Raw genomic sequence first — 15,019 nt, 5'->3', positions numbered from 1 at the left:
TTGATAACAGCTTTGCACACTCTTGGAATTATCTTAACCAGCTTCATGGAGTCACCTGGAATGCTTTTACAAGTCTAAAGGAGTTCATACATATGCTGTGCACTTGCTGGCTGCTTTTCCTTCTCTTTGTGGTTCAACTAGTCCCAAACCATCTCAACTGGGTTGAATTTGGGTCATTGTGGAGTCATCTGATGCTAAACTCCATCACTCCCTTCTTGGTCAAATAGCCATTACCCAGCCTGGAAGTGTGTTTTGGGTCACTATCCTCTTGAAAAACAAATGCACAAAAGAAAAAGAAAAAAGTATTTTCTTCTTATTGGTGTCCTTTTTTGCAGTAATTCAACCATGAATGCCTGAACCACCCAGTCTCCTCTGAATAGTTGATGTTTAGATTTCTCTGTTGAACTCAGTATAGCATTTATTTGGGCTGCTGTTACTTCCCAATTTCTGAGGCTGGCAATTCTAATAAACTTAGAATAATTTCCTTTGGGCTGTCCTCATCAGAGACAGTTTCATCATAGCACTTGATTTTTGCAACAGCACTGACATGACATTCAACCCTGAAAATTCTGCATGAGTGAGTCCAGACTTTTTAAAACAGATGAGGAAGCATGCATGTATAGAATATCACCATCATTTTTTTCTGGAGTTGTATTTCTTTATACTTACTGCGGAGATGTTGTGTGTCATGTCACAAGAATTTCATTGTTTAGAATCACGCTATGTTATTCAGTGCATTTGATAAATAAATGACTTTGGCTTTGGAGCTGTTGTATTCAATACAGTATCATCAGCATATAAGTGAAAATCTATGTTTCTCACAGAATCACAAATATAATTTAAATAGTAAACAGTTAAGGATGCAAAATCTATACCCAAGGAACTCCAATATGAACTGCAATAAACTTTGATTCAAACCCATCCGTTACAACCTCTTGAATTCTGTCACAGAGTTTTTAAACCATGAGAACTTATTCATTTACATTCCTAAAGAAGAGTGTTTTTCCAGAAAAACAGTCAAATTACCTCGAAAGTCCATTTACCTCAGAAGTCGGAACTGGGAATGACGTCACACTCGAGTTAACCCATGTTGATCGAGTTCCAAAAGTCCAAGTCAGAAAACAAGATGGATGCCCCCATTAAAGCCTTTGTTGTGATTTTCCCTTTCGGAATATATTCAATGTTTTTCATTGTATTTCATTGTGTAGAAAACATTTTCAACCACTTTTTAATCAGCCATTCCGTAATCGGTAACCTAACCTGTTACGTGGACAGACGAGTGCTCTTCAAAATATTGTAATGTAACTATAAACTTACTAATGTAACTATAAACTATATATTTTCCTTCATAATTTATGCCGTATTCCATTTGAAATTGGAATTTCCGAGTTCCAAGTCGGAAGTTTCAGATGGAACATCCCCTCAAGTCGGAATTCCAATTTGGAAAGTCGGAGCAACGCCACTAGCCCCAAGTTCATAATCCAAGATGGCAGCATCCTATGCTATTTAGCAGACTAGTGTTATAAATTACACTGAACAAAATTATAAATGCAACACTTTTGTTTTTGCCCCCATTTATCATGAGCTGAACTCAAAGGTCTAAGAATTTCTCTATGAATACAAAAGGCCTATTTCTCTCAAATATTGTTCACAAATCTGTTTAAATCTGTGTTAGTGAGCACTTCTCCTTTGCCGAAATAATCCATCCACCTCACAGGTGTGGCATATCAAGATGCTGATTAGACAGCATGATTATTGCACAGGTGTGTCTTAGGCTGGCCACAATAAAAGGCCACTCTAAAATGTGGAGTTCCATCACGCAGCACAATGCCACAGATGTCGCAAGTTTTGAGGGAGCGTGCTATTGACATGCTGACTGCAGGAATGTCCACCAGAGCTGTTGCCCTGTGAATTAAATGTTCATTTCTCTACCATAAGCTGTCTCCAAAGGCATTTCAGAGAATTTGGCAGTACATCCAACCGGCCTCAGATTTAGACAGATTTGTGAACAATATTTGAGAGAAATAGGCCTTTCGTATACATGGAGAAAGTCTTAGATCTTTTGGTAGGTAAAGGGGGCAATACACAGTATTAAGAACAAAGGGTATGCAGACTTTTGAACAGGGGTCAGTTAATTTCTTTCTTTGTTGCCATGTTTTGTTTTATGATTGTGCCATTCTGTTATGACCTACAGTTGAATGTTCATTCCCATAAGAAGTAAAAGATATGTGTTTTGCCTGCTCACTAATGTTTTCTTTACAAATGGTACATACACTCACCTAAAGGATTATTAGGAACACCATACTAATACTGTGTTTGACCCCCTTTTGCCTTCAGAACTGCCATAATTCTACGTGGCATTGATTCAACAAGGTGCTGAAAGGATAGGATAGCATCTTGATAGGATAGCATCTTGCAGTTGATGGAGATTTGTGGGATGCACATCCAGGGCACGAAGCTCCCGTTCCACCACATCCCAAAGATGCTCTATTGGGTTGAGATCTGGTGACTGTGGGGGCCATTTCAGTACAGTGAACTCATTGTCATGTTCAAGAAACCAATTTTAAATGATTCGAGCTTGGTAACAAGGCATGATGGATCCATGTTCTCATTCTGTTTACGCCAAATTCTGACTCCACCATCTGAATGTCTCAACAGAAATCAAGATTCATCAGACCAGGCAACATTCTTCCAGTCTTCAACTGTCCAATTTTGGTGAGCTTGTGCAAATTATTGTTGCTGTTGTAGCCCATCCGCCTCAAGGTTGTGCGTGTTGTGGCTTCACAAATGCTTTGCTGCATACCTCGGTTGTAACGAGTGGTTATTTCAGTCAAAGTTGCTCTTCTATCAGCTTGAATCAGTCGGCCCATTCTCCTCTGACCTCTAGCATCAACAAGGCATTTTCGCCCACAGGACTGCCGCATACTGGATGTTTTTCCCTTTTCACACCATTCTTTGTAAACCCTAGAAATGGTTGCGCGTGAAAATCCCAGTAACTGAGCAGATTGTGAAATACTCGGCACCAACAACCATGCCACGCTCAAAATTGCTTAAATCACCTTTCTTTCCCATTCTGACATTCAGTTTGGAGTTCAGGAGATAGTCTTGACCAGGACCACACCCCTAAATGCAGTGAAGCAACTGCCATGTGATTGGTTGATTAGATAATTGCATTAATGAGAAATTGAACAGGTGTTCCTAATAATCCTTTAGGTGAGTGTATATTACCAATTCTCCAAGGGTATGCAAACTTTTGAGCAAACTGTGAATGGTCAATCCTATGATCAGAGCTCGCCAGGAGGCCCTAAGGCGAAAGGCAGGGGCTGCAGCACCCCTACTTCACCCACAATTCCTACTGAAAGGATTTTTCATCTCCGATCCTGGAGAGCCACATTGTGTTTTTATCCTATCTTAATAAGGAACTGATTCAGACTTGATGCACCAGGTGAGGTCAATTAACTCACTGGTAAAAGCAAAAATATAAAGTATTGACTTGCCCTGTCCTAAGACAAAAACTGGCACCAGTCTGCAAAACTGGGGCCAAGGTTCACTTATCAGTAAAACAATAATCATGAACACAGGGCCAAGACTATACTGGAATGCCTTAAAACCAGGAAACTCATTTAGTTTCATACAGATATGTTACAGAGGTGTTATCATTAACCCAACAAGGTCGTAGCATTGTAAGATTAGGTGTTTCCCATGTGTGATGCTTGCCTGATTTACGGTATGTTCTCTCTTTTCTGACTTCCTCTCTGTTTCAAATCATGTGTTAAACAGCTCAGCGAATATCTCACTTTTCAAAGTTCATATTATGCGGGTTCGGGTGGTGCAGTGATCCGGGTCACTGCCTGTGGTACTCACGTAGGGCCACAGCAAGGGTTTGAATCCTACTGTTTCAGGGAGAAAAACCTGAAAAATACACTGCATAATATATGTGCATGAGGAATAAGTCCATGTAGAATAAACAGCAGAGGTGTGGCAAAAGTTTCTCTGTACGGGTCAGACCACAACTGAAGTTGTTGGCCTAAATGTAAAATGCTATGAATGGTGCAAAACCAACACCATTCTTGTCCACAAGGACACTGTCCCCATGATAAAGTATGGCGAGGGCAGCATTATGTTACAGCAATGCTTATAATCAGCAGGGACTGGTAAACTAGTCAGGATGGGGAGTAAGACGGACGAAGTCAAGTATAGGAAAATCCTATAAAATACATGTGAGGAAATTCTGCGAAAGACCTTGGAATGGGGCAGATGTTCACCTTTCAGCAAGACAATTATCCTAAAAAACAAGCCAAGGCTACACTAGGTGATTTATTGAAAACAAGAAACTCAGTGCCTTAGAAGGGCCCAGTCAAAACCCTAACCTCCATCCAGTTGTTGCTGTTAATTAGACAGCCTATCCAACTTCAGAGAGCTTCAGCAACTTTGCAAAGAATGGGCAGAAATTGGAGAGACCAGATGTGCAAAGCTGGTCGAGATTGACCCAAAGACTTGAAGTTGTAATTGTTGTTAAGGTGTTTTAGCTATATATTGACATGCAGTATGTGGGTGAATATTTATTGAATCAACAGGTTTCTTATGCAATCCACTGTACATTAAAAAATCTTAACCATTACAGAGTTCAGTTAACACCTTAGTCACTCACTCTGAATGAGGTTGTCCTGTAGCAATGTCTAACAAGGCAGGGTCCCATGTGCAACTGTTTCCAACATCTGTCTTTCTTTCTATCTTTGTATGCCCTCAAATAAACTACAGGTATTAGAATCCATCCCCATATCATCTTTCTTCCTGAGATTGAACAGTGTGTGTTAAAATGATTGCATGGTGAAAATATTTTTTTTAGATGTTATACACACTACAGCTCCGGAAAAAAGTAAGAGACCCCTGCAACTTTTTCTTTCCTTTCCAAAAAGGTTGAAAAGGAAGGTTTTGAGTGAGGAACAGAAGGGTTAAAATTAAGAGACCACTGCAAATTGAACGCTTCTGTTCCTCACTCAAAACCTTCCTTTTCAACTTTTTGGAGCTGTATATAGTATGTGGACACCTCTACTAATTATTGAGTTCAGGCTTTGCTCATAGGTGCATAAAAGTTCATAGCTATGAAATCTCCATAGACAAACACTAGCAGTACAATGGGTCGTACTTAAGAGCTCAGTGACTTTAAATGTGGCACTGTCATAAGATGCCACCTTTGCCACATCAGTCCGTGAAATTTCTGCTTTACTAGATGTGCCTCGGTCAACTGTAGGTGCTATAATTGTGAAATGGAAGTGTCTAAGAGCAACAACAGCCCAGTCACGAAGTGGTAGACCAAGCAAACTCACAGAGAAGCCGTGACATGTAAAAATCGGCTATCATCTGTTGCATTATTTACACAGTTATAAAGTGTTTCTGAAAGAAACACCAGCACAAGAACTGTGCATTGGGAGCTTCACGAAATGGGTTTCCATGGCTGAGCAGCTATACGCAAGCTTCATATCAACATGCACAATGCCAAGCATCGCCTTCAGTGGAGTACAGCATGCCGCCACTGGACTTTGGAGGAGTGGAAATGTGTTCTCTGGAGTGATGAATTACGCTTCACAATCTGGCAGTCTGATGGATGAATATGGGTTTCCCAAAATAAATACCGGAATGCATAGTGCCCCACTGTAAAGTTTGGTGGAGGAGGGATAATGGTCTGGGGCTCTGTTTCAGGGTTTTGACTAGGCCCCTTCGTTCCAGTGAAGGGTCATTTTAATGCTTCAGGATACAAAGGACATTTTAGACAATTGTGTGCTACAATTTGCATGAGCTCACCAAAATTGGACAGTTGAAGACTGGAAGAATGTTGCCTGGTCTGATGGGTCTCGATTTCTGTTGAGACATTCAGATGGTAGAGTCAGAATTTGACGTAAACAGAATGAGAACATGGATCCATCATGCCTTGTTACCACTGTGAAGGCTGGTGGTGGTGGTGTAATGGTGTGGGGGATGTTTTCTTGGCACACTTTAGGCCCCTTAGGGCCAATTGGGCATCGTTTAAATGCCACGGCCTACCTGAGTATTGTTTCTGACCATGTCCATCCCTTTATGACCGCCATGTACCCATCCTCTGAAGGCTACTTCCAGCAGGATAATGCACCATGTCACAAAGCTCGAATCATTTCAAATTGGTTTCTTGAACATGACAATGAGTTCACTGTACTGAAATGGCCCCCACAGTCACCAGATCTCAACCCAATAGAGCATCTTTGGGATGTGGTGGAACAGGAGCTTCGTGCCCTGGATGTGCATCCCACAAATCTCCATCAAGATGCTATCCTATCAATATGGGCCAACATTTCTAAAGAATGCTTTCAGCACCTTGTTGAATCAATGCCACGTAGAATTAAAGCAGTTCTGAAGGCAAAAGGGGGTCAAACACAGTATTAGTATGGTGTTCCTAATTATCCTTTAGGTGAGTGTAGGTATGATGGTCGGGTGTCTACATACCTTTGGACATATAGTGTAACTTACACAAATAATTGATATTAGAAACACTTATAAAACATACAAAAATAATATAGAAATCAGTACAAAGGGTATATTCATATTTGGATCTCAAACATGCATCTTTAATAATGATAGCTATTATTAATGCATGATGTCCTCCTGAGGATGACGAGCTGGCCAACACCTGCAAGTCATTAACTTCAAATTTAAGCGAGCACGCTCAAGGTATAATTTATGGTTGATGCTCCAATGTAACCAGCAGAGGGGGCAAGATTCAAAGCCAGGGCTAGCCACAAATGTTTGTTTGGTCTATTGTCCAATTTGTCAGATAATGTGACAATATGTTTTGAATTACTCAATCAACGTTTAAGTAAAGCAGCAATTGAGCTTAAAATGGAGGCTTAGTTAACTTGCCGCACATGTGGTTTCTGAAAAGTTAAAAATGAACAGGGCCATATTTACTTGCAAAAGTTCTGGAACATTGCAGACAGAAATGCCATAGCAGAACTGTTTGCTGATTCTCCATGAAGGAGAGACGTTTGTTAAACAGAGCATTTTTCTAGCAGAAGATCGGACGTGCTAACTTGCTGAATGCGGCACCAGTTGGTCGCAAGTTGGAAATGTCTGTTAGTGTCAACTAGTACCTGAATGCAACCTGTTATATACAATAACTGTTCTATATAAATAAGGCTACAGTACCATCATTTTATAATTATTTAATACCAACTGACATATTAAATGAAAATGAACAAAAAACTGTTGACACTACTGTAGCAAATACTTTGAGTTTTGCGACATTGAGTAACATTGAATTAAATGTCTTCAGCTTAATGTATTTGTAATGTACATCTTTGATTTGCTAAAATGTCTCTACAGATATAATGAAACTTTTCTATTTCCTTCAGGCCTTCACAGAATATCCCACTATTTATGTTTTCTTGGAAAGCATATTTGATCAAGTCAAGATGCATTTTAATTGCCCATGTTAAATACTGAAATGTATTTGTTCATTTTCAACCAAATTTTTGATGGAAATGTCACACATAGGAGAACCTTTCTAATTTTATGAAATAGTCCTTACAATTAACAGAACTCGTGTCCCCACTCCAGCATGCAGACCTAATTAATTATTTTATGGGGTTGGACTTGTGCCATGACATTTTGGTCATGACTTTGGAGTGCAGTGTTCTCGCTACTTTCAAATTTAGGGTTAAATTAAAATCTAACTAAAGTCAAACGTTGGTCTGGTTTTGAGTGCATTCCAGGCCGGCCACACGGTGGAGGCAGGCAGAGATGAATAACAGTTTGTGGGAGTGGTTGAAAGATGAAGAAAGATGGTGGGAGACTGAGGGAGGATTATGAGGGAGTGGAAAACAGGTTTTAGATTTTACCACAATGTGAAAACAGCACGTTTCATCATTTCAACAAGCATGTGGTAGACAAGACAGGTTATTCAATGGCCTGATGCCAGGAGCTTTGACTTCTGATAACCATCTTCTTGCTAAAAAAAATAAAAATCACCAGGGCAGATCAATGTCCTCCTTTAGCTCTTGTGGTGATTATTGACTTCGTAGTTTTTCTTTTTTTTTTTTTTATGCCAAGACTTCCACTGAATCAATTTCCCCCTGGAAGACAGTTTTGGCTCCATCAGGGTCCAAAATCCCCTCCAGTTGCCGGGAAACCACTCCAGTGATTTGTGTGTTGTCAGAGTTCATTAAAGACAGTGACATGCCTGTACTGTTAACACAGCCAAGAGCCAGCTATGGAGGGTAAGCCAGGGAGGGAGAAGAGGAGGACTTTGGCCACAGTTCACACACCCTTCCCCCCCATGTCTTACACACACACACCGTCTCCCTCACAGACCCACACTCCTTCGCTCACACACTATCCCATGCACACACTTGGGTCTACCTCACTTACACACACTAATTCACAACACCCCACACACACACACACACAGAGGGAGGCGCATGCTGCCTTCCTTCCCTGCACCAAAGGGCCAGTTTAAAATGCTTTTCTTTTTTCCTCTCCCCGCTGGCTGGTGAGTTGGGCTGGGATTCAGCAGAGGATTAAAGCAATGAAGAATGTGTTTGGCAGCAAAAGCTATTGGGAAGGATCAGGATTTGATGTATAATTGATAGAGTTTGGATGTCGGAGTTGCCGACTTGTCACTTGCAATTACTCCAGATTTAGATGCGCGTGTGTACGTGCGCGCACGCGCGTGTTGCGCAGGTTTGCCCGTGTCTACTCCTGTGCCTTAGTGGTGGTAGTCGGGTTTCCTCTTGTTTAGCAGCACAGTCCATCAAAGGAAGTCATTTCACAGCCAAGCGTTGCATATTTAAACATGGAGGGAAAACATGTCTCTAATTGAAAACAACAGCCTACTTATAACGGAGACTGGGAACATGTGCAGTTCACTTCACTCATTACAGAGGGAAACACATTGAAGGGAAACACTCTCTCATTTAGACTTTTACCATTCGTTCCATTTCATAATGTGCCATGACTCCTTTCTTGCTGTACAAGAAATAAAGGATTGATCTTTCATTCTTGCTCTCTCTCTCAAGCCTCTCTCTCTATCATACCTCACTCATATACTCGCTCTCTGTACAGCTGAACTCCATACATTTCTCTATTTTCAAACTAAAATGTCACTCTTGTCTACACTGTTTGTCTCTCTTTCTGCCTGTTGTGCGTGTGTGTGTGTGCGTGTGTGTGTTTGTGTGTGTCTCTCGCTCTCTAATTTCGTGCTGACCCACTGTTGACCTGGTCTGGTGTGAAACACGTGACTGAAGAGGGGCACCTCCCTCACGTGTGAATCTGCCCCAGACATCTGTCACAAACACACACACACACACTTTCTCTCTGTTACCCTCTGCCAAACAACTACACACACACACACAGCATAATGCTGGCCTCGATATGCATTCTTCTCCATTAACATTTTATATACACTAAGGTAGTTTTAATTCCACATTATATATCACTCCATAAAGACTGTATTACATTATTTCGTTGTACATATTATTTCCAACCTTTTGAGTGCCAATTTATTATTTATCCTACAATTTCTACTGATCTGCGTGCCAGTTAGTATTTTAATATGCTCATGTCTGACGGCCTGGCTGGCTGAACCAAACAGAGGCCTTGTCAGTTTATTGCTACAGAGCACCAGTCCAACAGACCTTGGCCTACCGATCTGCAACCTCTGAGATGCGGAATCCAGGACAGAAGACGTATGGATTTTTCATTTGTTGGCTACTTTGTTATTTTAAACATTGTTTTCATGGATTTTATTTCAAGGGCCAATGTTTGTGGATATGGGTACTATGTTTAATGCACTGGTTATTTTGATGCAGGCAATTGGCAAGTTGTCACTCATTTGTTCAATTCCATAACATTTGTTCCAGACCTGGAGCAAGCCCTCATGATTCTATATTTGTTCCAGACCTGGACCAAGCCCTCATGATTCTATATTTGTTCCAGACCTTGACCAAGCCCTCATGATTCTATATTTGTTCCAGACCTGGACCAAGCCCTCATGATTCTATATTTGTTCCAGACCTGGACCAAGCCCTCATGATTCTGTATTTGTTTCCAGACCTGGACCAAGCCCTCATGATTCTATATTTGTTCCAGACCTGGACCAAGCCCTCATGATTCTGTATTTGTTTCCAGACCTGGACCAAGCCCTCATGATTCTGTATTTGTTCCAGACCTGGACTGAACCCTGATGATTCTGTACTTGTACTATACCTGAGCCAAGCCCTCATGATTCTGTATTAATTCCTTACCTGAGCCGAGTCCTCATGATTCTGTATTAATTCCTTACCTGAACCAAGCCCTCATGATTCTGTATTAATTCCATACCTGGGCCGAGCCCAGCATTGTCTGCCATCATCTGTGAAGTTTATATCAAGTCTTAAAATGATCCAGTACAGTTGAGGTTTCAAAGTTTAACAACAGAGAAGGCCAATCTGGCCATTCAGTAAAGCTAGTCTATATTAATTGTTCCAGTAACAATAAATTAACATATATACTTTTTGACAATTTTTGTAATGAAAGAAGGCTTGCCAGCTGCTAGCAATGTGAAAGCTTGTCAACACATTTTAGTTTTTAATTTAGCGAGTTTTGAAATGAGCAAACAATGAGTGGAAACAATTGCTGCAATATCATATAAACTCATTGGTTGATCAAGAGTAAAATTGCATGAGAATGACAACCTTGCATAAAAAGCGAATTAAATCATGTTGTCTAATTGTGTTCGTGAATAACACGAACACAAACAAAATAATGTAAAACTTTGAACTTTACCAGCCAAGCAACTATGAAAGTAAAATGTACCAATAGGCCTACCACTTTACGATAACGATTCCGATTACTGAACCTTGAGAATCTGAAAATACGGATCGCGAGTACCGACCACCATACTGCCAGTTTCATTTTGTGAAGTGCTATTGCCATGCAATTCATTTCATGACTGAATATTATGTCATAAAACTTTTTATTCAACGATCTCATATTTGAGATTTTAAATGGAAGGTACACAATATGAATAACAAATATATTAAAAATATATTAAAATGAACACTCCAAGGTAGAGTATGGTATTTTTGTAAATCCGATAGCAATATAGAATGGTGAATTGGATAAGAATTGGACAAATGTGTCACTGCAGTGAACTGTGTGACAATCGTTGTCGTCCTACCTCAAATTGATCAAAGTACCACTAGATTAATTTGGGCACTTCATGAGGTAGCCTGTGGCTGATCAATTGAAGATAGAACAAAAACGTCTGCAGAGCGCTTAACAAGTATGGTTGCTGTTTACCTATGAGTCTGAATGGATTTTGAGATAAAAGTTAGAAGTGGATGTGTTCTCAATTAGCTAGCTTCTCCACTGTCATCCCTTGAGACACTTGCTTTGCAAAGTTTGCAACTACCAGTTTTAGTAGTGTCTGTTTCGACTGTAAAGTAAGACTTCAGACATTGTGGTTATTGTTGAGTTCAGTAGGCATTACCCGCATGTTTCTGCTCTGGTGTTTTCCAACAACTTGGAGTGTTTACGGCACATTGTTCGGACAATCAGTTTCGTGGCATTGGCTCATTACCGAGACTTGCAAATGTTTGGATGTTCTGGGATCGGGCGTGTTTAGCTTTTGACTGTTGACAAAAACACTATATGTTTCAAGGTTTAGTTGTCAAATGCACCGAACAACACACCGTCATCCTGCACAATGGAATTATTTTGACTTGGCACCCTACAACAACGTATTGATAGTTAAGAAGAAGAATATATAAGCAGAAATATAGCTAGACCGAAGATAACAATAAAGTAAAGCAACAATATTCATAAACTGTACACTAGCAGCAAAAGAGAGGTAAAAAAAAAAGGGTACTATAAACTAACAATCTGGGTAGTATTATTGAACATTTAGATATGGCAAGTATGGCAGTAATATACATAACAGTGTAAACTATAGCAGCAATTGGTAGAACTATTGAATATTATAGATATATATATGAGTGGAATAAGCTAATGAATGGTGGCATAGCACATTACAACTACGTAGTGAGAATTTAGGAAGGAAAATGTATACACAGCAAAAATCTATCAAGAGGATAAAGCAATAAAATACACACTGTAGCAGCAATTTAAAACGACTACTGTAAACTATCAGCAATGTTGGTAGTAAAATGTAATATTATATGTATGGCGAGTATGGCCTATACATAGCATTGTAAACTAGCAGCAATTTTTTTATAGAGTAGGAAGGGATGTATGAACAGTATGGTAGAAGTATTGAGTTACTATAGATACTTATGAGTGTAATATGCTTATGAATGATACATGCAGGAATATTCTAATACCCATTAAAAGTACCTGAAAGGACATCAGAGCATCTAGAAAGTTTGTGTGTGTTCTGTGTGATAATGGATCAGTGTCCTCTAACCATTGCTAGAATATTTTAAACAGCATGCTCAGAATCAAAGCTGCTTTTGGATAATTTTGGCATGTCTTTATGTATTTTTTCTTTAAAAAATCTGTAGTTATGCATTTGGCGCCAAAGGACCAAAGCACAGATCCATAGTGAAAATAATTTCGTAGTCCCGTCAGGCTGATGCTGAGGCTACAACAGAGGGGCTGCAGCACCCCTACTTCCCACGGCTCATAAGTTTGCATACCCTGGCAGAAATTGTGAAATTATGGCATTGAATTTGAAAATATGACTGACCATGCATTTATTTAGATAGTGATCATATGAAGCCATTTATTATCACATAGTTGTTTGGCCCCTTTTTAAATCATAATGATAACAGAAATCACCCAAATGACCCTGAGAAAAAGTTTACATACCCTTGAATGTTTGGCCTTGTTACAGACAGACAAGGTGATACACACAGAGGAAAATGGCAATTAAAGGTGAGTTTCTCACACCTTTGGCTTTTTAAATTGCAATTAGTGTCTGTGTATAGTCAATGAGTTTGTTAGCTCTCACGTGGATGCACTGAGCAGGCTAGATACTGAGTCATGGGGAGCAGAAAATAACTGTCAAAAGACCTGCATAACAAGGAAATTTAACTTTATAAAGATGTAAAATAATATAAAAAGATATCCAAAGCCTTGCAAATGCCAGTCAGTACTGTTCAATCACTTATTAAGAAGTGGAATATTCGGGGATCTCTTGATACCAAGCCAAGGTCAAGTAGACCAAGAAAGATTTCAGCTAAAACTGCCAGAATAATTTTTCGGGATACAAAGAAAAACCCACAGGTAACCTCAGGAGAAATACAGGCTGGTCTGGAAAAAGATGGTGTGATTGTTTCAAGGACAAGCACAATATGATGATACTTGAACAAAAATGAGCTGCATGGTTGAGTTGCCGAAAGAAGCCTTTACTGTGCCAATGCCACAAAAAAGCCTGGTTACAATATGCCCAACAAAACCTCAACACAGCTTCTGGCACACTGTAATTTGGAGTGACTAGACCAAAATAGACCTTTATGGTCACAACCATTAGTGCTATGTTTGGAGATGGGTCAACAAAGCCTATAGTGAACAGAATACCATCCCCACTGTGAAGCATGATGGTGGCTCACTGATGTTTTGTGGGTGTGTGAGCTCTAAAGGCACAGGGAATCTTGTGAAAATTGATGGCAAGATGAATGCAGTCTGTTATCGGAAAATACTGGCGGACAATTTGCATTCTTCTACACGAAAGCTGCGCATGGGACGCTCATGTCATTGACCCTAAGTACAAGGCCAAGTTGACCCTCCAGCAGTTACAGCAGAGAAAGGTGAAGGTCCTGGAGTGGCCATCACAGTTTTCTGACCTTAATATGATCGAGCCACTCTGGGGAGATATCAAATGTGTGGTTCACACAAGACAACCAAAGACTTTGCATGACCTGGAGGCATTTTGCCGAGTCGAATGGGCTGCTTTACCACCTAACAGAATTCTGGGCCTCATAGACAACTATTACAAAAGACTGCACGCTGTCATTGATGCTAAAGGGGGCAATACACAGTATTAAGAACTAAGGGTATGCAGACTTTTGAACAGGGGTCAGTTATCACCTACAGTTAAATTTGAATCCCATAAGAAATAAAATGCATGTGTTTTGCCTGCTCACTCATGTTTTATTTACAAATGATACATACATTGTCGATTCTCATAGTGTATGCAAACCTTTGAGCGCAACTGTATGTGGCTACACAGAACTAGCAGTACACAAATTAGAAATAATTTTTGCGGCAAGGGCAAAGCAAGAACTGAACACAGTTCTTTCACATTTATGATCGTAATATCCAAATAAATCTAAAAAATTGAGCTTTGACCAAAACAAAGGGTCTAGATGATGCCTCAACACAAAAAATAAGTGGAACATCTGGTCTAAAATGCAAATAAAACCAAATCTATATTTCAAGAGACTCAAAGTTAATTAATTCCAACAGTAGACATTTAACAGCAAGCAATGCAAATAAATGTTATTTAGATGTTTGTAATTGTTTTCATTTTTTTAATGTATTGTTAAGTGTGTGGAAACAGCACATTTCCCCAAGTAATACAATTTAAAATTGTGAGTCTTCAAATTTCAGTAGTATTCGGTTGTGTCGATTTATTCGTTTGCATGGGAGCAATTCGAATGCAAGTCAGGATCAGAAGATACATGAACTGCAGCGTGGGTTGCTCATATGGCTACAGGGAGGGCTCACATACTCTTGACCAAACGGTCTTGTCCTTTTAGGATGGTTTGTTAAGGGTGAACTACACACTCACCTACATTACCTTTTCTTGGCCAACACAATGAAACACAGATACCAATATTCATACATTACCATGTATTCCATTTGCCCCACCCACAGGTTATCTTTGGCCATGCGTCTGTTTAAGCAATTCTTGACAACCAGCTAAATTTTACCAGTAACATACTATATATAGCTGAATACTCAGACTATACACCTCATTTCCTGATTCACTGTAGCTTACATGTTGGTCAGTACATAGGCATATTTTACAGTTGATCTGAATAGGTCA

Source organism: Esox lucius, chromosome 9 (assembly GCF_011004845.1).
Source record: "Esox lucius isolate fEsoLuc1 chromosome 9, fEsoLuc1.pri, whole genome shotgun sequence".
Taxonomy (NCBI): domain Eukaryota; kingdom Metazoa; phylum Chordata; class Actinopteri; order Esociformes; family Esocidae; genus Esox; species Esox lucius.
This window is presented reverse-complemented; position numbering follows the sequence as displayed.